The following is a 22,508-nucleotide window of genomic DNA, read 5'->3' as shown; positions in this document are numbered from 1 at the left end:
CCGCATGGCCAGCTGCAATGGGACAAGCCCTGGGGAGTGTAAATTTGTAATGGGGGCTGTACTTGGGCTCTAGATGCTATTCCTAGATGGATCTGAGGTCTTTGCAGCTTGTGAGTTATCCTGGTGGTGTTTGACACGTGTTCTGACTTTCTTTCAGGTGCAGATGCATTGCATCCATGGCAGAGGGTCAGAGTTAGCAGGTGCCGGGCCTTCCTAGGAGCACGGTGAGTAGCAGACTGGTGGGGTTTTGGCCGATGGGGTGCCAAGATCAGGCACTGATGTTTGGTTCTCTTTACTCTAGCTGTCTGAGAGACACCGGCCCGGTGACAGCAGGACCTTCCCAGCTGACGAGGTGGCCTTTCTTTGCACCTGGCACGGACCGGCATCGCCAGATGTCTGAGAGATAAGTAGAGGGCTATGACCCACAGAGGGGATGAAGGCAGGGTGCTGGTTTGGGAATTACTGGGAGGGGTTTTTGAGTCCAATTTGGCGGTGGGGGGGTGTCCATGAAGTGGCCCCTTAGGCCCCATAAAAGCAAAGTCTCACCTTTGATCACAGTGCTGAGGTGTTCAGGGCAGAGCAGTCCCGGTGTGTCTGGTGTCACTTGTCTGCTGTGCATTATGTGTTGTTTGTGTATCTCCTGTCTTTTACCTTAGCACATTGAGGGGCCTGTCAGAAACCTTGGCATCATTGTTAGCATCTGTGATCTCTGCATTCCTTGGCCTGGCACCCAGGGCAGAGATGCAATTCTGATACCTGTCTGAGCTCCCCAGTCAAAAGTTCTCTCTTTGGAAGCATCCAGTCAGATGTCTTGTCAGGTCTTGTTCTGAGCTGTACGGACAGCTGTGCCCCACCTGGATCCATTATGGTGGATTAGGGCTTGAAAGAATGTGAGGGCAGGCAGAGGATTCTGACCATAGGATTCCTAGGCATCCATCTTTACTGTTCTTGGAATCAATCATTCAGTTAGCATCTTCTTCCTGCAGTGTTCTCTGAGCCTCATCAGCTCACCGTCATTTTGAACTCAGTCATCTCCTTTTGCATGCTCTCAGTCCTTGCAGCCATTTTCCTTGCCAAGGGATTTCTGTTCCTGTTGTGTCCCCGTTGTGTGTCCTGTCCTGTCTGTCCTGTGTCACGGGTGTCAGCACACATTTGTGCCGGGGCTGCTCTGCCCTGCCGCATAGCCTGGTGCGATAGGAGAGGGCCCGGGGACTTGGAATGTGTAATGTGGGGTGTAGTTGGATTCCAGATGGGATTTGTCGATGGACACAGGACATCTGGAGCTCTTAAGTTGTCCTGCAACAGTGTGACTCTTGTCCTAACGTTTTTTTCAGATTCAGATGAATTAAATCTGGGCCAGAGGGCCCCATCCCGTGTGAGGGGATTCCCCCGAGCAGGTGAGGCCCCATTTGTCTGTGGAGCAGAAGTGTACATGGTGACTCTGTTAGAGCTCACTTCTTTGTCTTTCTTTTTAGGAAGTGAATCTGGATATCAGCAGTCAAGGTGAGCCGTGGATTGAAGTGGTTGTTATTGCTCAGCTCTCAAGGAGAAGAATTTTTTCAGCAGCTTGATCATGTCACAAGAGGGATCTGCCCAGTGTCAAGGATGATGTTTGAGATTGAGGCTTCAGGTGAGTTGAGGATTGTGAGTGGGAGAGGGTGCGTGAGCAGGTATCCAGTTAGGAGTTCTTGGGAGGGGGTTTGTAGGCAGCAGGGTGAGAAAGGGTGTTTATTTGTTTATTTGAGGGCCCCCCCCACAGGGCTTCTAGCAGAGGCATTCCCATGTCTTAGAGCACACAGAGTCATCCAGTGCACTCACAGGAATGCCATTTAACTTTGCCTTTCTCTAACCCAGGTGCCAGCCCTAATAAAGGCCACAGCCTTGGAATCAGGATGAAGCTGGAGCCTGAGGGAGCCAGGCACACTCAGGAGAGGGCAAGTAGCTGACTGGCTGGGATTTGGCCCACATAACTCTGGACTCATTCTTTGGTTTTGGTTTTCTTTATTGTAGCTGACCGAGAGGCTCACAGGCGATCACAAGGCTCTCTGAAGCAGACTCATTTCAGGTGCAACGTGGATTCCCATCACCGATCATCCAAAAGATAAGTTGGGAGGCACGGCCTGGAGATGGGGGCGTAGCAGGTTGGGAGTTCTTGGGACAGATTTAAAAATTAGCGGAGGGAAAAGCAAACTTGTCCAAGGGCCTCTTAGGACAGCTAAAGGGAGAGGCTCTACTTTTGATGGCAGCTTTCAGGCGGGCAGTGCAGAACAGCTCTGGTTTGTGTCGTGGTTTCCGGTGTGCCGTGTTCCCTAGTGTGTCTTTGGGGTCCCTTTTGCCTTCTTCCCTCGAGGCCCTCACCACAAGCATGATGTGTGGTGTTTGATGTCCCCCTGTTTGTCACGTTCTGTGTCATGGGTGTCTGCACGTACTTTTGCTGGATCTGTTCTGCCCTGCCACATGGCCTGCTGCAATAAGAAAAGCCTGGGGAGTGTAAATTTGTAATGGGGGCTGTACTTGGGCTCTAGATGCTATTCCTAGATGGACCTAAGGTGTTTGCAGCTTGTGAGTTATCCTGGTGGTGTTTGACACATGTTCTAACTTTCTTTCAGGTGCAGATGCATTGCATCCATGGCAGAGGGTCAGAGTTAGCAGGTGCCGGGCCTTCCTAGGAGCACGGTAAGTAGCAGACTGGTGGGGTTTTGGCCGAAGGGGTGCCAAGATCAGGCACTGATGTTTGGTTCTCTTTACTCTAGCTGTCTGAGAGACACCAGCCCGGTGACAGCAGGACCTTCCCAGCTGACGAGATGGCCTTTCTTTGCACCTGGCACGGACTGGCATCGCCAGATGTCTGAGAGATAAGTAGAGGGCTATGACCCACAGAGGGGATGAAGGCAGGGTGCTGGTTTGGGAATTACTGGGAGGGGTTTTTGAGTCCAATTTGGCGGTGGGGGGGTGTCCATGAAGTGGCCCCTTAGGCCCCATGAAAGCCAAGTCTCACCTTTGATCACAGTGCTGAGGTGTTCAGGGCAGAGCAGTCCCGGTGTGTCTGGTGTCACTTGTCTGCTGTGCATTATGTGTTGTTTGTGTATCTCCTGTCTTTTACCTTAGCACATTGAGGGGCCTGTCAGAAACCTTGGCATCATTGTTAGCATCTGTGATCTCTGCATTCCTTGGCCTGGCACCCAGGCCAGAGATGTGATTCTGATACCTGTCTGAGCTCCCCAGTCAAAAGTTCTCTCTTTGGAAGCATCCAGTCAGATGTCTTGTCAGGTCTTGTTCTGAGCTGTACGGACAGCTGTGCCCCACCTGGATCCATTATGGTGGATTAGGGCTTGAAAGAATGTGAGGGCAGGCAGAGGATTCTGACCATAGGATTCCTAGGCATCCATCTTTACTGTTCTTGGAATCAATCATTCAGTTAGCATCTTCTTCCTGCAGTGTTCTCTGAGCCTCATCAGCTCACCGTCAGTTTGAACTCAGTCATCTCCTTTTGCATGCTCTCAGTCCTTGCAGCCATTTTCCTTGCCAAGAGATTTCTGTTCCTGTTGTGTCCCCGTTGTGTGTCCTGTCCTGTCTGTCCTGTGTCACGGGTGTCAGCACACATTTGTGCCGGGGCTGCTCTGCCCTGCCGCATAGCCTGGTGCGATAGGAGAGGGCCCGGGGACTTGGAATGTGTAATGTGGGGTGTAGTTGGACTCTAGATGGGATTTGTAGATGGACACAGGACATCTGGAGCTCTTAAGTTGTCCTGCAACAGTGTGACTCTTGTCCTAACGTTTTTTTCAGATTCAGATGAATTAAATCTGGGCCAGAGGGCCCCAACCCCTGTGAGGGGATTCCCCCGAGCAGGTGAGGCCCCATTTGTCTGTGCAGCAGAAGTGTACATGGTGACTCTGTTAGAGCTCACTTCTTTGTCTTTCTTTTTAGGAAGTGAATCTGGATAGCAGCAGTCAAGGTGAGCCGTGGAGAGAAGTGGTTGTTATTGCTCAGCTCTCAAGCACAACAATTTTTCAGCAGCTTGATCATGTCACAAGAGGGATCTGCCCAGTGTCAAGGATGATGTTTGAGATTGAGGCTTCAGGTGAGTTGAGGATTGTGAGTGGGAGAGGGAGGGTGTGCAGGTATCCAGTTAGGAGTTCTTGGGAGGGGGTTTGCAGGCAGCAGGGTGAGAAAGGGTGTTTATTTGTTTATTTGAGGGCCACCCCCACAAGGCTTCTAGCAGAGGCATTCCCATGTCTTAGAGCACACAGAGTCATCCAGTGCACTCACAGGAATGCCATTTAACTTTGCCTTTCTCTAACCCAGGTGCCAGCCCTAATAAAGGCCACAGCCTTGGAATCAGGATGAAGCTGGAGCCTGAGGGAGCCAGGCACACTCAGGAGAGGGCAAGTAGCTGACTGGCTGGGATTTGGCCCGCATAACTCTGGACTCATTCTTTGGTTTTGGTTTTCTTTATTGTAGCTGACCGAGAGGCTCACAGGCGATCACGAGGCTCTCTGAAGCAGACTCATTTCAGGTGCAACGTGGATTCCCATCACCGATCATCCAAAAGATAAGTTGGGAGCCACGGCCTGGAGATGGGGGTGTAGCAGGTTGGGAGTTCTTGGGACAGATTTAAAAATTAGCGGAGGGAAAAGCAAACTTGTCCAAGGGCCTCTTAGGACAGCTAAAGGGAGAGGCTCTACTTTTGATGGCAGCTTTCAGGCGGGCAGTGCAGAACAGCTCTGGTTTGTGTCGTGGTTTCCGGTGTGCCGTGTTCCCTAGTGTGTCTTTGGGGTCCCTTTTGCCTTCTTCCCTCGAGGCCCTCACCACAAGCATGATGTGTGGTGTTTGATGTCCCCCTGTTTGTCACGTTCTGTGTCACGGGTGTCTGCACGTACTTTTGCTGGATCTGTTCTGCCCTGCCACATGGCCTGCTGCAATAAGAAAAGCCTGGGGAGTGTAAATTTGTAATGGGGGCTGTACTTGGGCTCTAGATGCTATTCCTAGATGGACCTAAGGTGTTTGCAGCTTGTGAGTTATCCTGGTGGTGTTTGACACATGTTCTAACTTTCTTTCAGGTGCAGATGCATTGCATCCATGGCAGAGGGTCAGAGTTAGCAGGTGCCGGGCCTTCCTAGGAGCACGGTAAGTAGCAGACTGGTGGGGTTTTGGCCGAAGGGGTGCCAAGATCAGGCACTGATGTTTGGTTCTCTTTACTCTAGCTGTCTGAGAGACACCAGCCCGGTGACAGCAGGACCTTCCCAGCTGACGAGATGGCCTTTCTTTGCACCTGGCACGGACTGGCATCGCCAGATGTCTGAGAGATAAGTAGAGGGCTATGACCCACAGAGGGGATGAAGGCAGGGTGCTGGTTTGGGAATTACTGGGAGGGGTTTTTGAGTCCAATTTGGCGGTGGGGGGGTGTCCATGAAGTGGCCCCTTAGGCCCCATGAAAGCCAAGTCTCACCTTTGATCACAGTGCTGAGGTGTTCAGGGCAGAGCAGTCCCGGTGTGTCTGGTGTCACTTGTCTGCTGTGCATTATGTGTTGTTTGTGTATCTCCTGTCTTTTACCTTAGCACATTGAGGGGCCTGTCAGAAACCTTGGCATCATTGTTAGCATCTGTGATCTCTGCATTCCTTGGCCTGGCACCCAGGCCAGAGATGTGATTCTGATACCTGTCTGAGCTCCCCAGTCAAAAGTTCTCTCTTTGGAAGCATCCAGTCAGATGTCTTGTCAGGTCTTGTTCTGAGCTGTACGGACAGCTGTGCCCCACCTGGATCCATTATGGTGGATTAGGGCTTGAAAGAATGTGAGGGCAGGCAGAGGATTCTGACCATAGGATTCCTAGGCATCCATCTTTACTGTTCTTGGAATCAATCATTCAGTTAGCATCTTCTTCCTGCAGTGTTCTCTGAGCCTCATCAGCTCACCGTCAGTTTGAACTCAGTCATCTCCTTTTGCATGCTCTCAGTCCTTGCAGCCATTTTCCTTGCCAAGAGATTTCTGTTCCTGTTGTGTCCCCGTTGTGTGTCCTGTCCTGTCTGTCCTGTGTCACGGGTGTCAGCACACATTTGTGCCGGGGCTGCTCTGCCCTGCCGCATAGCCTGGTGCGATAGGAGAGGGCCCGGGGACTTGGAATGTGTAATGTGGGGTGTAGTTGGACTCTAGATGGGATTTGTAGATGGACACAGGACATCTGGAGCTCTTAAGTTGTCCTGCAACAGTGTGACTCTTGTCCTAACGTTTTTTTCAGATTCAGATGAATTAAATCTGGGCCAGAGGGCCCCAACCCCTGTGAGGGGATTCCCCCGAGCAGGTGAGGCCCCATTTGTCTGTGCAGCAGAAGTGTACATGGTGACTCTGTTAGAGCTCACTTCTTTGTCTTTCTTTTTAGGAAGTGAATCTGGATAGCAGCAGTCAAGGTGAGCCGTGGAGAGAAGTGGTTGTTATTGCTCAGCTCTCAAGAACAACAATTTTTCAGCAGCTTGATCATGTCACAAGAGGGATCTGCCCAGTGTCAAGGATGATGTTTGAGATTGAGGCTTCAGGTGAGTTGAGGATTGTGAGTGGGAGAGGGAGGGTGTGCAGGTATCCAGTTAGGAGTTCTTGGGAGGGGGTTTGCAGGCAGCAGGGTGAGAAAGGGTGTTTATTTGTTTATTTGAGGGCCACCCCCACAAGGCTTCTAGCAGAGGCATTCCCATGTCTTAGAGCACACAGAGTCATCCAGTGCACTCACAGGAATGCCATTTAACTTTGCCTTTCTCTAACCCAGGTGCCAGCCCTAATAAAGGCCACAGCCTTGGAATCAGGATGAAGCTGGAGCCTGAGGGAGCCAGGCACACTCAGGAGAGGGCAAGTAGCTGACTGGCTGGGATTTGGCCCGCATAACTCTGGACTCATTCTTTGGTTTTGGTTTTCTTTATTGTAGCTGACCGAGAGGCTCACAGGCGATCACGAGGCTCTCTGAAGCAGACTCATTTCAGGTGCAACGTGGATTCCCATCACCGATCATCCAAAAGATAAGTTGGGAGCCACGGCCTGGAGATGGGGGTGTAGCAGGTTGGGAGTTCTTGGGACAGATTTAAAAATTAGCGGAGGGAAAAGCAAACTTGTCCAAGGGCCTCTTAGGACAGCTAAAGGGAGAGGCTCTACTTTTGATGGCAGCTTTCAGGCGGGCAGTGCAGAACAGCTCTGGTTTGTGTCGTGGTTTCCGGTGTGCCGTGTTCCCTAGTGTGTCTTTGGGGTCCCTTTTGCCTTCTTCCCTCGAGGCCCTCACCACAAGCATGATGTGTGGTGTTTGATGTCCCCCTGTTTGTCACGTTCTGTGTCACGGGTGTCTGCACGTACTTTTGCTGGATCTGTTCTGCCCTGCCACATGGCCTGCTGCAATAAGAAAAGCCTGGGGAGTGTAAATTTGTAATGGGGGCTGTACTTGGGCTCTAGATGCTATTCCTAGATGGACCTAAGGTGTTTGCAGCTTGTGAGTTATCCTGGTGGTGTTTGACACATGTTCTAACTTTCTTTCAGGTGCAGATGCATTGCATCCATGGCAGAGGGTCAGAGTTAGCAGGTGCCGGGCCTTCCTAGGAGCAGGGTGAGTAGCAGACTGGTGGGGTTTTGGCCGATGGGGTGCCAAGATCAGGCACTGATGTTTGGTTCTCTTTACTCTAGCTGTCTGAGAGACACCAGCCCGGTGACAGCAGGACCTTCCCAGCTGACGAGATGGCCTTTCTTTGCACCTGGCACGGACTGGCATCGCCAGATGTCTGAGAGATAAGTAGAGGGCTATGACCCACAGAGGGGATGAAGGCAGGGTGCTGGTTTGGGAATTACTGGGAGGGGTTTTTGAGTCCAATTTGGCGGTGGGGGGGTGTCCATGAAGTGGCCCCTTAGGCCCCATGAAAGCCAAGTCTCACCTTTGATCACAGTGCTGAGGTGTTCAGGGCAGAGCAGTCCCGGTGTGTCTGGTGTCACTTGTCTGCTGTGCATTATGTGTTGTTTGTGTATCTCCTGTCTTTTACCTTAGCACATTGAGGGGCCTGTCAGAAACCTTGGCATCATTGTTAGCATCTGTGATCTCTGCATTCCTTGGCCTGGCACCCAGGCCAGAGATGTGATTCTGATACCTGTCTGAGCTCCCCAGTCAAAAGTTCTCTCTTTGGAAGCATCCAGTCAGATGTCTTGTCAGGTCTTGTTCTGAGCTGTACGGACAGCTGTGCCCCACCTGGATCCATTATGGTGGATTAGGGCTTGAAAGAATGTGAGGGCAGGCAGAGGATTCTGACCATAGGATTCCTAGGCATCCATCTTTACTGTTCTTGGAATCAATCATTCAGTTAGCATCTTCTTCCTGCAGTGTTCTCTGAGCCTCATCAGCTCACCGTCAGTTTGAACTCAGTCATCTCCTTTTGCATGCTCTCAGTCCTTGCAGCCATTTTCCTTGCCAAGAGATTTCTGTTCCTGTTGTGTCCCCATTGTGTGTCCTGTCCTGTCTGTCCTGTGTCACGGGTGTCAGCACACATTTGTGCCGGGGCTGCTCTGCCCTGCCGCATAGCCTGGTGCGATAGGAGAGGGCCCGGGGACTTGGAATGTGTAATGTGGGGTGTAGTTGGACTCCAGATGGGATTTGTAGATGGACACAGGACATCTGGAGCTCTTAAGTTGTCCTGCAACAGTGTGACTCTTGTCCTAACGTTTTTTTCAGATTCAGATGAATTAAATCTGGGCCAGAGGGCCCTATCCCGGGTGAGGGGATTCCCCCGAGCAGGTGAGGCCCCATTTGTCTGTGGAGCAGAAGTGTACATGGTGACTCTGTTAGAGCTCACTTCTTTGTCTTTCTTTTTAGGAAGTGAATCTGGATAGCAGCAGTCAAGGTGAGCCGTGGAGAGAAGTGGTTGTTATTGCTCAGCTCTCAAGGAGAAGAATTTTTTCAGCAGCTTGATCATGTCACAAGAGGGATCTGCCCAGTGTCAAGGATGATGTTTGAGATTGAGGCTTCAGGTGAGTTGAGGATTGTGAGTGGGAGAGGGAGGGTGAGCAGGTATCCAGTTAGGAGTTCTTGGGAGGGAGTTTGCAGGCAGCAGGGTGAGAAAGGGTGTTTATTTGTTTATTTGAGGGCCCCCCCCACAAGGCTTCTAGCAGAGGCATTCCCATGTCTTAGAGCACACAGAGTCATCCAGTGCACTCACAGGAATGCCATTTAACTTTGCCTTTCTCTAACCCAGGTGCCAGCCCTAATAAAGGCCACAGCCTTGGAATCAGGATGAAGCTGGAGCCTGAGGGAGCCAGGCACACTCAGGAGAGGGCAAGTAGCTGACTGGCTGGGATTTGGCCCGCATAACTCTGGACTCATTCTTTGGTTTTGGTTTTCTTTATTGTAGCTGACCGAGAGGCTCACAGGCCATCACGAGGCTCTCTGAAGCAGACTCATTTCAGGTGCAACGTGGATTCCCATCACCGATCATCCAAAAGATAAGTTGGGAGGCACGGCCTGGAGATGGGGGTGTAGCAGGTTGGGAGTTCTTGGGACAGATTTAAAAATTAGCGGAGGGAAAAGCAAACTTTTCCAAGGGCCTCTTAGGACAGCTAAAGGGAGAGGCTCTACTTTTGATGGCAGCTTTCAGGCGGGCAGTGCAGAACAGCTCTGGTTTGTGTCGTGGTTTCCGGTGTGCCGTGTTCCCTAGTGTGTCTTTGGGGTCCCTTTTGCCTTCTTCCCTCGAGGCCCTCACCACAAGCATGATGTGTGGTGTTTGATGTCCCCCTGTTTGTCACGTTCTGTGTCATGGGTGTCTGCACACATATGGGTGCCGGAGCTGTTCTGCCCTGCCGCATGGCCAGCTGCAATGGGACAAGCCCTGGGGAGTGTAAATTTGTAATGGGGGCTGTACTTGGGCTCTAGATGCTATTCCTAGATGGACCTAAGGTGTTTGCAGCTTGTGAGTTATCCTGGTGGTGTTTGACACATGTTCTAACTTTCTTTCAGGTGCAGATGCATTGCATCCATGGCAGAGGGTCAGAGTTAGCAGGTGCCGGGCCTTCCTAGGAGCAGGGTGAGTAGCAGACTGGTGGGGTTTTGGCCGATGGGGTGCCAAGATCAGGCACTGATGTTTGGTTCTCTTTACTCTAGCTGTCTGAGAGACACCAGCCCGGTGACAGCAGGACCTTCCCAGCTGACGAGATGGCCTTTCTTTGCACCTGGCACGGACTGGCATCGCCAGATGTCTGAGAGATAAGTAGAGGGCTATGACCCACAGAGGGGATGAAGGCAGGGTGCTGGTTTGGGAATTACTGGGAGGGGTTTTTGAGTCCAATTTGGCGGTGGGGGGGTGTCCATGAAGTGGCCCCTTAGGCCCCATGAAAGCCAAGTCTCACCTTTGATCACAGTGCTGAGGTGTTCAGGGCAGAGCAGTCCCGGTGTGTCTGGTGTCACTTGTCTGCTGTGCATTATGTGTTGTTTGTGTATCTCCTGTCTTTTACCTTAGCACATTGAGGGGCCTGTCAGAAACCTTGGCATCATTGTTAGCATCTGTGATCTCTGCATTCCTTGGCCTGGCACCCAGGCCAGAGATGTGATTCTGATACCTGTCTGAGCTCCCCAGTCAAAAGTTCTCTCTTTGGAAGCATCCAGTCAGATGTCTTGTCAGGTCTTGTTCTGAGCTGTACGGACAGCTGTGCCCCACCTGGATCCATTATGGTGGATTAGGGCTTGAAAGAATGTGAGGGCAGGCAGAGGATTCTGACCATAGGATTCCTAGGCATCCATCTTTACTGTTCTTGGAATCAATCATTCAGTTAGCATCTTCTTCCTGCAGTGTTCTCTGAGCCTCATCAGCTCACCGTCAGTTTGAACTCAGTCATCTCCTTTTGCATGCTCTCAGTCCTTGCAGCCATTTTCCTTGCCAAGAGATTTCTGTTCCTGTTGTGTCCCCATTGTGTGTCCTGTCCTGTCTGTCCTGTGTCACGGGTGTCAGCACACATTTGTGCCGGGGCTGCTCTGCCCTGCCGCATAGCCTGGTGCGATAGGAGAGGGCCCGGGGACTTGGAATGTGTAATGTGGGGTGTAGTTGGACTCCAGATGGGATTTGTAGATGGACACAGGACATCTGGAGCTCTTAAGTTGTCCTGCAACAGTGTGACTCTTGTCCTAACGTTTTTTTCAGATTCAGATGAATTAAATCTGGGCCAGAGGGCCCTATCCCGGGTGAGGGGATTCCCCCGAGCAGGTGAGGCCCCATTTGTCTGTGGAGCAGAAGTGTACATGGTGACTCTGTTAGAGCTCACTTCTTTGTCTTTCTTTTTAGGAAGTGAATCTGGATAGCAGCAGTCAAGGTGAGCCGTGGAGAGAAGTGGTTGTTATTGCTCAGCTCTCAAGGAGAAGAATTTTTTCAGCAGCTTGATCATGTCACAAGAGGGATCTGCCCAGTGTCAAGGATGATGTTTGAGATTGAGGCTTCAGGTGAGTTGAGGATTGTGAGTGGGAGAGGGAGGGTGAGCAGGTATCCAGTTAGGAGTTCTTGGGAGGGAGTTTGCAGGCAGCAGGGTGAGAAAGGGTGTTTATTTGTTTATTTGAGGGCCCCCCCCACAAGGCTTCTAGCAGAGGCATTCCCATGTCTTAGAGCACACAGAGTCATCCAGTGCACTCACAGGAATGCCATTTAACTTTGCCTTTCTCTAACCCAGGTGCCAGCCCTAATAAAGGCCACAGCCTTGGAATCAGGATGAAGCTGGAGCCTGAGGGAGCCAGGCACACTCAGGAGAGGGCAAGTAGCTGACTGGCTGGGATTTGGCCCGCATAACTCTGGACTCATTCTTTGGTTTTGGTTTTCTTTATTGTAGCTGACCGAGAGGCTCACAGGCCATCACGAGGCTCTCTGAAGCAGACTCATTTCAGGTGCAACGTGGATTCCCATCACCGATCATCCAAAAGATAAGTTGGGAGGCACGGCCTGGAGATGGGGGTGTAGCAGGTTGGGAGTTCTTGGGACAGATTTAAAAATTAGCGGAGGGAAAAGCAAACTTTTCCAAGGGCCTCTTAGGACAGCTAAAGGGAGAGGCTCTACTTTTGATGGCAGCTTTCAGGCGGGCAGTGCAGAACAGCTCTGGTTTGTGTCGTGGTTTCCGGTGTGCCGTGTTCCCTAGTGTGTCTTTGGGGTCCCTTTTGCCTTCTTCCCTCGAGGCCCTCACCACAAGCATGATGTGTGGTGTTTGATGTCCCCCTGTTTGTCACGTTCTGTGTCATGGGTGTCTGCACACATATGGGTGCCGGAGCTGTTCTGCCCTGCCGCATGGCCAGCTGCAATGGGACAAGCCCTGGGGAGTGTAAATTTGTAATGGGGGCTGTACTTGGGCTCTAGATGCTATTCCTAGATGGACCTAAGGTGTTTGCAGCTTGTGAGTTATCCTGGTGGTGTTTGACACGTGTTCTAACTTTCTTTCAGGTGCAGATGCATTGCATCCATGGCAGAGGGTCAGAGTTAGCAGGTGCCGGGCCTTCCTAGGAGCAGGGTGAGTAGCAGACTGGTGGGGTTTTGGCCGATGGGGTGCCAAGATCAGGCACTGATGTTTGGTTCTCTTTACTCTAGCTGTCTGAGAGACACCAGCCCGGTGACAGCAGGACCTTCCCAGCTGACGAGGTGGCCTTTCTTTGCACCTGGCACGGACCGGCATCGCCAGATGTCTGAGAGATAAGTAGAGGGCTATGACCCACAGAGGGGATGAAGGCAGGGTGCTGGTTTGGGAATTACTGGGAGGGGTTTTTGAGTCCAATTTGGCGGTGGGGGGGTGTCCATGAAGTGGCCCCTTAGGCCCCATAAAAGCAAAGTCTCACCTTTGATCACAGTGCTGAGGTGTTCAGGGCAGAGCAGTCCCGGTGTGTCTGGTGTCACTTGTCTGCTGTGCATTATGTGTTGTTTGTGTATCTCCTGTCTTTTACCTTAGCACTTTGAGGGGCCTGTCAGAAACCTTGGCATCATTGTTAGCATCTGTGATCTCTGCATTCCTTGGCCTGGCACCCAGGCCAGAGATGTGATTCTGATACCTGTCTGAGCTCCCCAGTCAAAAGTTCTCTCTTTGGAAGCATCCAGTCAGATGTCTTGTCAGGTCTTGTTCTGAGCTGTACGGACAGCTGTGCCCCACCTGGATCCATTATGGTGGATTAGGGCTTGAAAGAATGTGAGGGCAGGCAGAGGATTCTGACCATAGGATTCCTAGGTATCCATCTTTACTGTTCTTGGAATCAATCATTCAGTTAGCATCTTCTTCCTGCAGTGTTCTCTGAGCCTCATCAGCTCACCGTCAGTTTGAACTCAGTCATCTCCTTTTGCATGCTCTCAGTCCTTGCAGCCATTTTCCTTGCCAAGAGATTTCTGTTCCTGTTGTGTCCCCGTTGTGTGTCCTGTCCTGTCTGTCCTGTGTCACGGGTGTCAGCACACATTTGTGCCGGGGCTGCTCTGCCCTGCCGCATAGCCTGGTGCGATAGGAGAGGGCCCGGGGACTTGGAATGTGTAATGTGGGGTGTAGTTGGACTCTAGATGGGATTTGTAGATGGACACAGGACATCTGGAGCTCTTAAGGTATCCTGCCTCCCTTTGACTTTTGTCCTGACTTGGTTTCAGATGCACCTCCTCAGGTGACTGCAGTGGTTCTCTCGGTTCTATCTTCTCAAAGGATGTAGGTCTCAAGAATTCATCTTCCAGAAGTTATCTCCAGTCCTGGCTTGTGTTGTATGTACCTGTGGTGGCTTATGTTGTATGTACCTATACCATGTGTATCTATGTTGGATTATACGGTGTGTACTCACATTCTGTGTACCTATGTTGGCTTGTACTGTGTGTACTTACACAGCATGTAAGTGCGTTACCCTTTATTGTGTATACTTACACCCTGTGTACACTTGCAGTGTTTGCCTCAGCTGATACTGTCTGTACTTACATTGTGCCACTTATGATCGCAGCTGCCCTGCCCTGGCACGTAGTCACAGTTAGGTAGAACAGTTATAAAAGCTTTACTGTTCATCTGTCTTTTGTGGGATTTTGGGTAGATAATTTATTGGTCCAGAGTGGGGACAAGTCCTAGCTGTCAGCCACTCGTTGACCCTTCCTGTTGTCTCACAGGTCCCCTAGGCTGCTGATTTCCCCAGGGTCTGCCATTTACTTCAAGGAGCAGCAGCCAGAAGATGTGTCACAGCACGTTCTTCAGCGTCTCAGGTAAGGGCCGCAGTGAGCGTGTAAGTGGCAAGAGTGTGTCAGTGTGTGTGAGAGCACGTGGCTGTGTCTGTCTGTGTCTGCTCGTCTCTGCATGGGTGGGCACATACTGACTGGATTTAACCTTGTGTATATGACTTTTGCTTTTCAGGTTTTGCAACTCATTTTTAAAGTTAGAATAAAAAATCCTCAGCCGGGTTATATTGTATGTACTGACATGGAATGTACCCATGTTGGCTTAAAACCCAGTAAAACAGACGAAGATGGGTAAGAAAAAACCCAGAAAAAAACCCCAACAAGATGGGCAAGAAAAAAACCCAGAAAAGAACCCGAAGACGGGCAAGAAGAAACCCAGAAAAAAAACCCGAAGATGGGCATGAAGAGACCCAGGAAAAACCCCCAAGATGGGCAAGAAAAACCCAGAGAAAACCCAGAAAAACAATTCCAAGGAGGGCAAGAAAAGACCCAGAAAACACCCAGAAAAAATCGCAACCAAAGTATAAATATATAAATGTCTTTCAAATATATAGAGAATTGTTAAATTATTTAAAATACAAAGTAACATAAATGAATATCTGCATAGAGGATCCATAATACAAGTAATACTGTATATATCTTATTATAGTGTATTATAGGAAATAGATATAAATAAATTTATATCAATTTTATGTTTATCATATCTATAATTTGTTATATATTACACCATATTGATATAAGTTTTTTAAAGCAGTTTAACATAAAGGGGGGTTTTGTTTTTTATTTGGCAAAAGCAGGGGTTTTAGTACAAAAATGATAGATACAAATAATATAAAGGTAGAAATCTAAGTATAGAAAGAGATCATAAATAGGTAAAGGCTAATATAAAATTAAAAATCTAAGATAAAATAAGTTGTAGCAGTACATATGGTACATAATTTAAAAAATACTTTATTTCTATTATTTGAATAGGACACATATTATATATCATGATTAATATAATGCTTAAATATAAACTATAAATATAAATGGGAATATAGTCATGCAAGCTATAAATATAAAAATATTTCAATATAGTTTAAAAGCATAGAGCTTTTTTGTATTTTTAGTTAGTATGGGAATTTTATTTTAAATAATTAAAATTACATTTCTATCATGCTTTTAACATAGAAATATACAATAAATATAGAAAGATATTCATAAAACCACAAAATATAAATAAATATAAACAGTAGGAATAGACAGAATATGTTTTATAAATTACATGCTACATCAATGTCCACTATAAATATGCACTTGAATATAAATACGAAAAATAGGACTATCAAATTGGTTTTAATAGGATTTTAAAGCAAGGCGGTTTGTTTGGTTCTGGTCGGCTAAGAGGCAGGTTTTTGGCATTTATTTCAGAGCAGTTTTTGTCTGGGGTCGCCCCTGTTCTTTTTTGCCGCGGTCGCTGCCCGCAGCCCCGAGGCGCGCTGCGCCCCCGTCTGGGGCGGGCGGCAGTGCTGCCTCCTTGTGGGCAGAGCGCGGTACTGCAGGCGTGCGCCGGCAGGCAGGCGAGAGGCCGCCATGCTGGGAGTGGCGTGTCGCGGGTGTCTCGGACTTTTCGTTGACCTTCTCGAGATGGCGGGGAAGTGGAGGACCCCGGTGGGTGTAAGTGAACTGCCTGCATGGAATACCGACGTCATGGCGGCCCCGACGGATTTTTCTGCGGCGTTTGAAGCGTATCCGATACATGCTGTGGGCTCAGCGTTGCCGCGGGCGGGCATATTTCTGCGGGTTTGTGACAGGCATCTGGGTTAACCTGGCCTGTCTGCGCCGGGGTCCTCTCATGCCCGCTCTCCCGCCCTCAGTGAGCCGAGCCGGGCTGAACTGTTCCGAAGAGCCGAGTGTGGCCGAAAATAACCGCGTTTAGCTTAAGAGACCAGGATAGCCAAGTGTAGCTGACATTAGCCGCGTTAGGACAAAGAGCCGCGTGAGACCGAGGTTGGCCAGTAGCCGGGAGTGGCCTGGTGGCTCCTGAAATTCCACGATAGGCAGGATGGTTCCCAGACCCAAGCTGGCCCCAGTGCCAAGTCGGGCTGACGTGATAGCGCCTCGTGGCTCCTGCAGTGTGCCATCCAGAAGCGGGGCAGGTGAGTTTTGTTTGCCAGGGAAAAGGGCCGTGGTTTGTGGGGGGGGGGCTGTGGCTGGGGGTGGCCGGCTGGCTCCTGAAATTCTTTGGTATGCAGGGTGGTTCCCAGACCCAAGGTGGCACCAGTGCCAAGTCAAAACTTCACTTGTCCTAGTTTAGATTTCTGATGTGGAGGAGCAGAAGTGCCACCTGATATGGAATTTGGTGCTCTCTGTGGAGTGACATCCTGTAAAATTTCTGTCCCAGAAATTCTGTCACGATGGCTCTGCTCCATAAAGAATGACACGGCCTGATTGTCAGCAATTTTTGCTTCTGCAATAGTGTAAAAATGCTAAAATTTGAACACTGCCTATAATTTCAAAAGAAAATATTTTAAAACTTGAAGTGATAGCTAAAATTAGGCCTGAAAGGTAGCAAGAGCAGGTAGCAAGAATATTTCTCCCTGTTTGTAGATATACTTTTCATTCAAAAATTTGCTGATGGAGAGATTGTTTCATGTATTTAGTGACCTTTAGAGATGTATTCCCCTAGTGTTTTGAGTTGATAGAATCATGGAATAATTCAGGTTGGAAGGGGCTCTAAAGATCACCTCATTCCAAGCCTGCTGCCGTGGGCAGGGACGTGGTTCCATAGAGCAGGTTGCTCTGAGCCTGATGCCAGAGCACCAATGGGCCTGGAACACTTCCAGGGATGGGGCAGCCCCAGCATCTGTGAGCAAGCTGTGCCAGCCAGGTGCCAGAGGAGGAAGAAAGCCCTTCCCACGTGGAGCAGAGGCTGCTGCAGCTTCGCGTAGCCTCGTGTCACCAAGCGTGTGAGACAGAAGAGCCCTTCCCGTGGAGGGGTATCGGCGCTGACGGATCTTTTTTGGGAGAAGCGGAGCAATGGAACGCCAGAGCAGCCTTCAGTTCTTCTGGCAGAGCTGGGAACAGCTTGAAGCAGGAGCAGAGCTGGCCTGGTGCCTGCCAGCTCTGCAGGCAGTGGGGATGGAGAAGCTGCAGTTACCTGTCTGCTTGGCTGAGTCTTTAAAAAGGAGGCACTTTTCTGTAGTTCCTTTTCTATAAGCATTACGTGAAAGTTCCCCCTAGAAGTCCAAAGGCAGCTGTTTTCTTAGCAGGAGGAAGTCAGGAGGAGGCAAAGCGGGCAAAGACATCAGATAAGTCGGGATAAAATTCTTGGCTAACCTGTTTTTTCCCCTTCCTCCAGACAGCCAGTTCTGAAGCACTGAGCAGAGATCTGCCCGGGAGGAAGAGCAGAGCCAATCTCTGAGAGCTGACCCGCGAGCTGTGGTGAGGACAGCTGCTCCCTGCCTGCAGCCTGCCTTGGTGTGGGAGCTGCCGAGCTGCCATTCCTGTGGTGGGAGTGTTTCTCCTCTCATTGAGCCAAGCCAGAGACCTGCTAGGGAAGGAGCAGGTAAGGTTTAAGTACCGAGATCTCCCCAGTAAGAAGTGAGGTGACAAAAGGAAATGGCCTCAAGTTGCAGCAGGGAAGGCTTAGATTGGCTTTGAGGACCAATTTCTTCACTGAAAGGGTGGTCAGGCATAGGAGCAGGCTGCCCAGGGCAGTCCCCATTGCTGGAGACATTTAAAGCATGTCAAGATGTGGTGTTTCGGGACCTGATTGGGGTGGGGGCTTGGCAGTGCTGGGGCAGCAGCCGGGCTCGATGACCTTAGAAGGCTTTTGCAGCCTAAAGGACGCTATGGTTCTGGAAAGCCTCGACCCCTGTGGCTCTAACACAGCACCTGGATGCTGACGGAAGGAGGCTGGTGATAGAGCCTGGAGGTCCCTGTCCCACGGGGAGGGAGAGGACAAGGCAGTGTCGCCTGCAGGGAGGGTCTCGTCCCCAGAGGGCAGTCAGCGACTCCATCCCTGCCCGGGGCTCTGGGTGCAGCCTCGGGGTGGACACCTGCCCTCAGGTTTCCCTCTGGGCACCCGGGAAGGGAACCGGGTCCATCCGTGTGGCAGCTCCAGGGCCTGCAGGCTTTGGGGCTTTGCAGCTGTGTGCCTTGTCACAGGGTGGCAGGGACGTGACGCTGCCTGGGCACGCTGCTGGCCTGGGATCCTTGCTGCTTTCCTCCTTATCCCATATGGATTTAGCAGCAATCTTCTTCTATCTTTTCTTTAAAACTGTCCTTGGGAGAGTGCAAAGAGAGGGTAATCAGTTATGTCAAAGCCTACATATTTTACCTGTTGGCACTTAAGAGAAAAGACAAAAGCCTGCTTGGCATCCTTCTGCCTGGAAGTGATTGTGACCCAGGGAAGTGAGGAAGGGGCTGGCCGAGGTCACTGAGGCTCTGAGATGGAGGTGAGTTTGCATCCCAGTTTATTGGAACGGAGGCTCATCAGAAGTTTCCTCGGCTGTCTAAGGCACAGAGCCCTGGAGCCCAGTAAGCCTGAGCTGCTGCATGCTTGCTGTGAGCCTTGGGGTGAGCGTGCATCGTTGCAGGCTTGGGATGGATTGAAATGTGCTGAGGAAACCGGAGGGAGGGAGGGAGGGAAATGCTCTGTTAACATGTGCCAATTCTTCTGTCAGACTCATCACGGCAGGACGGCGTGAAGGCTGAAAGCGTAAGAAGATGTGGAGGGAAGCAGAGAATCTGACAGGAGCATCGAACGCGCGAGCGCACGAATTTTGCTTTTTGCTTGGATGTAAACTCAGGAGTTGAAAGGAATTTGGGAGTGAGAAGGGACATTTCAGAAGGTGAAGAAGAAAAAGAAGTTGTTGTTGTTGTTACAGGCCTGGCAAAATCTTTTGTTCTAGCTAATAAAAGAAGTTAGTTTAAATAAAAAAAAGAAAAAAAAAAGTAGTTTTTCTTTACCTGACTATTATATTCATTGGTGGTATATGGTGTGTTGTTTAATTTCTTGGTATGATTAACTCAGTGTAAGTTGTTTTTTGAGTGAACTAACTTTCTGGATGGGTTGGTTTGTATTTGAGGCAGGATTGATTTCAATAGGTTTCTTTCATAGACTTGTGATAGGTATTACTGGGGTTTTGGCTTTGTTTACTGTATGCATAAACATACAGCTTTGGTTGGGCCAGCTGGGCTGCCAGAGTTTGTGGGTGTGAATTTATTCGATGGCTTTGGTTAAATGCAGTGTTTAATTTTTGAAAGGTTTTTCAATGTAGTGGTTTTAAGGTGGTTTTTAGAATTGATTGTATGGTTTGATGTTGTTTATAGTTGCTGTCCGGTAAGGGATGTGGTGTGAGTACTTGAACCTTATGGTTTTGGTTTTCCTAAGTTCCGTTTTCTTTCTGGTTCGATAGGTTTTTTTAGTTTTATTTTTGGTGACAGGGGTATTCACGTGGTGGGTGAAAAAACATAGGCAATATGTTTTTTAATTTGGGTAGTGATATTTTTTAGTATTTTAACAGTTTAGATTTTTTATTTTTATGCTTTGAATTAGTTTTCTTTTAATTTTAAATTAAGTTTTATAGATTATTGGTTTTTATTTGTGCATTAGCATAATGGTAGAGCTTTGGGGGCTTCTTTTAGTACTGTTTAGTTTTGAGTCTAGTGAGTTGGTTTGATTTAATTTTTAGTGGGTGTTTGTTTTTCTTAGCAGTTGTGTCATTTTCAAGGTGTATTTGAGGTTTTTGGGGTTTTTGAGATATTGGTTTAGGAGGACGTTTATGATGAGCATGTGCGCAGGTTTTGGGCTAGTTGAAGTGGGATTTAAAATTTATTTTGGGTTAGGTTTATTTGAGTGTTTATGAGGGTTCAGTGTTGTGGGATGTTTGTTCCGTTAGTAATAAAAATAGGTTTTGTTTTGATGTGCTGCGATGGGATGAGCGTGTGCTGCGTGCCGGTGCTGACAAAGGTACGGTATTGTTGTGGCTCTGATGTGACGGGTTAATGAATTCATATGGTTTAATATAGAGATGGAAATAGAAATAAATATACATTTAAAAAGAAATATAACATTAGAGTGGTAAACATAAATATAGAGAACAGATACATATATAAAACTATAATTCATGGTATGGAATTGTAAGATATTATCACATAGATAAATGATAGTCTATTATATATATGCACAAAGATATATAAATATAGATTGTAAATATAAAAATACTTAAATATAGTTAAATTGGGGGTTTTATTAGGTTGTAGACCTGTTTTTATTAATAAATCATATAAATAGAAAAAAATAAAAATTCAGATACAAATATATAGGGAAATACAAATATCTATAAATATTGATATTAAATAAATCCAAGTAAAAGAAATATACAATACAGAAATTTTCTATCTATGCTTATATTAGAGGGCATTCTCCCTAAGATATATATAATATCTATGAATATAATGAATAAAAATTATCAATCTAAATATGATTATAATTTTGAAAGATAAAGTTACTTGTTAAATTTTAAATGTGGTTGAAATAAAGAAGTGTCCTTGGTTTTTATTTGGTTAGAGGCAGGAGTTTTATTTTAAATAATAGAAGTGTTATAGAAATGTGAATCTTAAGATAGAAATAGATAATAAATATATAAAGGGAGATTGCTAAACTATGACTACAAATTGAACTATAAATATAGGTAAGTAATATGAAGAGTTGTAGTATAGAATATAAATAACATGATACGGCAATATAAATTATAAATGGGAATATAAATATAAAAATAGGTAAGTATAGTTTAAAAGAAAGGGAATTTTTTGGCTTTTATTTAAGTAGAGGCAGGGGTTTTATTTTAAATAAGTGTTACAGAAGTAAAAATCTTGACGCAGAAATATATAGTCAATGTATAAAAATATGTATAAAAATATATAACTGCTCGCATCAGATGTAATATAGAATATAAATTTATGTACAAATTGAGATTGATAAAGATAAATGTATAAGTAAGCAATATACATTAATGTACATTATAAATGCAAATAGGAATATAAAAATCAGACATAAGGATAAAACCTATTTAAATATTGTTTGAAAGAAAGGGTTGGGGTTTTTTTTATTCTTACTGGGTTAGAGGCAGGGTTTTTATTTTAAATGATATGAATGTAGATATTATTGGTATATATTTCTCAATATTGAGATATACAATCAAGATATAAATATAGATATAAACACAAAATATAAGTAAATAGAGATAATAGGAAGAGATGTAATGGAGAATACAAATAACAGCATACGTAAGTATACATTTTAAATGTAAATGTGAATATGGACCTGAAAAACAGAATTTTAAAAAATATTGAAATACAGTTGAGAAGAAAGGGTTTTCTTTTTGGCTTTAACGTGGGTGGAGGCAGGGGTTTTATTTTAAATAATGGAAGTGCTACAGAAGTAAAAATCCTCACACAGAAAGATATAATAAATATATAAAGATCTGAAGAAAAATACGAAAAAAAAATAGAAGTAATAGGAAGAGTTGTAACATAGAATATAAATTTATAAATAAATGGGAAAATAGAAATGCAAAATCGAACACACATCAGTATAGAATTTAAATATAAATGTGGATCTAAATTTGAAAAATATTATTTAAAAAAAATTAAATACAGTTGAAATGAAAGGGGTTTGTATTTGGCATGTATGGGTGGACGCAGGGGTTTTATTTTGAATCCTGCAAGTGTTAGAGAAGTAAAAATCCTAAGAGAAATGTATACTTCCAATGTAAAAATAGGTATATTTCGAGCGGGGCCGAATTGTTCGGTAGAGGCGAAGAGCCGAGTGTTGCCGAAAAGAGCCGACTTGAGCCGAAGAGCCGAGTGTGGCCGAACAGAGGCGACTTGAGCCGAAGAGCCGAGTGTGGCCGAACAGAGCCGACTTGAGCCGAAGAGCCGAGTGTGGCCGAAAACATCCGAGTTTACACTAAGAGCCGATGATAGCCGACTGGAATCGATAGCCGAGGGTAGCCGACACTGGCCGCATTTAGACAATGCGCCGAGTGTGACCGAGTTTAGCCCAAGCGTGCCGAGTTGGGCCGAAGAGCCGAACTGAAACGAGTTTAGACCAAGAGCCGAAGCAAGCCGAATTGAGCCGAGTTTCTTTAAACAGAACCGAAGGACGCCGCAGCGCTCTCCCTGCAGGTCTCCGGGGCACACGGCAGGGGGCGCTGTATAAAGTAAGTATAAAATATCCACTCTCTATAGGAAGGAATAAAAGCTCTATGTCACGTGCAGCAGTAGAAAATTTCAGGCTCCCAGGGAATAAATAGTTTTCTTTAAATCATTTTCGTTTTGGAGGTTTTTTTTACTCCCA

The 22,508-nt window shown here is 47.5% G+C and overlaps 2 long non-coding RNA genes across 2 annotated transcripts; both read left to right on the top strand.

Moving 5' to 3' along the window:
* Positions 1-13,307: 13,307 nt before the first annotated feature.
* On the top strand, positions 13,308-14,629 carry LOC141729065 (uncharacterized). The gene is made up of 3 exons (XR_012580312.1): positions 13,308-13,705; positions 14,096-14,188; positions 14,337-14,629. It is a non-coding gene; the product is annotated as an uncharacterized LOC141729065 (long non-coding RNA).
* A 923-nt stretch (positions 14,630-15,552) lies between these two features.
* On the top strand, positions 15,553-19,102 carry LOC141729064 (uncharacterized). The gene is made up of 2 exons (XR_012580311.1): positions 15,553-16,299; positions 17,502-19,102. It is a non-coding gene; the product is annotated as an uncharacterized LOC141729064 (long non-coding RNA).
* Positions 19,103-22,508: the final 3,406 nt, after the last annotated feature.

Source organism: Zonotrichia albicollis, chromosome 5 (genome assembly GCF_047830755.1).
Source record: "Zonotrichia albicollis isolate bZonAlb1 chromosome 5, bZonAlb1.hap1, whole genome shotgun sequence".
Lineage (NCBI taxonomy): Eukaryota > Metazoa > Chordata > Aves > Passeriformes > Passerellidae > Zonotrichia > Zonotrichia albicollis.
This window is presented reverse-complemented; position numbering and strand designations above follow the sequence as displayed.